This window comes from Talpa occidentalis, unplaced genomic scaffold (genome assembly GCF_014898055.3).
Source record: "Talpa occidentalis isolate TD23 unplaced genomic scaffold, MPIMG_talOcc4v2.1 talOcc4.15, whole genome shotgun sequence".
Taxonomy (NCBI): Eukaryota; Metazoa; Chordata; class Mammalia; order Eulipotyphla; family Talpidae; genus Talpa; species Talpa occidentalis.
In genome coordinates this window covers 41536567-41539246 of record NW_023601543.1, presented here as the reverse complement: position 1 = coordinate 41539246, position 2680 = coordinate 41536567, and the positions used below count along the sequence as shown (strand labels likewise).

At 34.2% G+C, this 2680-nt stretch overlaps 1 pseudogene; it reads right to left on the bottom strand.

The window, feature by feature from the left end:
* Positions 1-1636: 1636 nt before the first annotated feature.
* On the bottom strand, positions 1637-1975 carry LOC119246650 (RNA guanine-N7 methyltransferase activating subunit-like; annotated as a pseudogene).
* Positions 1976-2680: the final 705 nt, after the last annotated feature.

The following is a 2680-nucleotide window of genomic DNA, read 5'->3' as shown; positions in this document are numbered from 1 at the left end:
TAGACTTTTCTCAAAAGAAAACATTCAAATGGCCAATAGGTATATGAGAAGGAGCTCTACAGCACTAATAATCAGGAAAATGCAAATTACAAGGCACTTTTGGTGGTGGACTGTGGGATCTTTGGTGAACTTATGACAACACTATGGCAACAATGCCTGAAGGGAATATTGTACATTTCTATAAAGGAAACAAATATGTAAACCAATATTAACTTGATAGATAGATAGATAGATAGATAGATATGTCATTGTGCCTGAGTTGATTATTATAAAAATTGGTTATATATTATTATGGCTCTTCATATAAGTACATTATTAATACAATAATTTTTTTGTAAAAAACATACAGTGAGATATTACTTAATATCACTTAGAATGAATATTAGAAAGACAAAAGATAAATGTTTGTGAGGGTTTGCTAACAACAGAACCCTTGTACACTCTTGGTGGTAATGTAAAATTTTATAACCATTATGGAAGTAGTACAGGAGATCCTCAAAGTTAAAAATAGAACTATCTTATAATCTAGAAACTTCCATTTGTGCATATACATGCAGAGAAAGTAAAATAAGAACCTTGAGGATACACTTGTATCTGAAATCTCATGATCATTTCATACTTTTCGCAATAGACAAGATAGGAAAATAACCTATGTTATTTTCCTGAATGTGTCCATGATGTGTAAATAATATATGCCATATTTTCATTATATATACAATGGAATATTCAACTTTGAAAATGAAGGAAATTGTGTCATTTGCAACAATATGTATGAACGTGGAGGACATTAAGTGAAATAAGCCAAACACAGAAAGACAAATACTATGTGATCTTACTTATTAATGGAATCTAAATTAGTTAATTTCATTGAAACAGAGAGTAGAATGATACTAGGGAAATGATGAAATGAAGTTATTTTGTCTAAGGTGTACAAAATTTTGATTATGCCAGATCAAAATTCTAGAGATCTAATGTACAGCAATGTGACCATAGATCTTGGTTTTCCTACTTGAAAATTTTTATTTCTGTGCAAAACAAAGAGAATACCTGGAGGGCAAATAAGGAAAATGTACACTAAGTCAAAGCACTATTAAGCCATGAAAAAAAGCATTGGAGGCAGAGTTAAACAATAGAATCTATAACCTTTTATTTTTTAAAAAGATTTGTTTATTTATGCATACAAGAACTGGGGTACAGGCCAAAGGTGCAGTGGGTGGGGGAGGTGAGAGGATTCACCAGAGACAGAGCGGGGAACAGAACAGGCAGATTTACCAAAATACACTGCTGAGGAGAGCAGAGGGCAAGAAAGGAGAGGTCTGCTGCACCATATAGGTCACCATCCTGGCCGGCCAGAATTGAACTCCTGGTACAGAGGCTGCCCGATAGCTTCATAGTGTTGTGCTTTAACCCTTGCGCCACCAGGGTGGCCAGAATCTATAACCTTTTAATAGTAGATATTGATTCAGAGCAACCATCACATGTCTCCAGTAAGGTCTAATTTTCTTTTCATCTCAAGTTCCAAAAAATAAATAATCCACTCTCTGTAAACAGATGTAAAACTCTGCCCAACAGAAGACACATACAAACTTATCATGTTAACAGAGTAAATGGTTTTATTAGAAGCTGGAGACTGTCGCTAGTAACCATAGGGTGGCCAGTGGTTGTAACCACTGTGTCCATATTGCTGGAGGTAGTAAGGTTCTTGTTGGGGCTGTTATCCCAGGATTTTCCATGCCATTGACTGAATAGATTGTCACTTGGCCACCCCCCATCTGCCACCCTTACCTCTAAACTATCTGTTATCTTGCAACCAATTGCCTCTATTTCTTTGGTTCCTGACAGCCTTGCTGTTCCATTCCTTGACAACTGGAGGGTGAGACTCAGTAGCATGTTTCAGGTAGTCCTGGTTATCTTTTGTGTACTTACTGTCAAATATTTATTCAAAATATGCAATAGTTTCAGAAGCATCAATCATTTTGACATTTCCAGGGCTTAGAGGTGGCTGCACTAGTTAATGTTTAAGTTGTTCAGATCTCTCCAAGATAATGGAGCAGAAACCAGTGTGACAATATTTTATATAAACCTGTATACTTGAAATTTTCTATAAGTGTAGATCTTAAATATTATCATTACACACATGCAAAAAAAGGCAAGTTTATGAGATGATGGATATGTTAATTAGCTTGATTGTGGTGAATATTCCACAATGTATGCATGTATGAAATCATCATTTTATATACTTTAAATATAAACAATTCTAATTGTCAATTATACCTCAATAAAGCTGGCAAAAACCTATATTCTATGTGACGATGACAAGATATGGTAGATGTGAATAAGAGTGGGGAGACAGAACTCTCTGCATACATATTTTTATGTTTTGATTTTTTTGACTATGTGACTCCATTACCTATTTAAACACTATATTAAGAAAAAAGAAAGAAAAAATTATGAAAGACCTGACCATTTGTTAGGAGTACCACTTCTTTGAAAAACTGGAAAATGAAATTAGATTGACTAAAATGTAGTCAGTAGCAGTAAAAGAAAGGTATGTTTACAGGTAATTCATTCAAAGATTCAAGACCATTAAAAGACAAGAAATGGTACTTAGTAGTAACTAACAATGATGGAAGAATCAGGAACAGAGTGAATTAGGAAAATATGTCTACATATGAAAGCA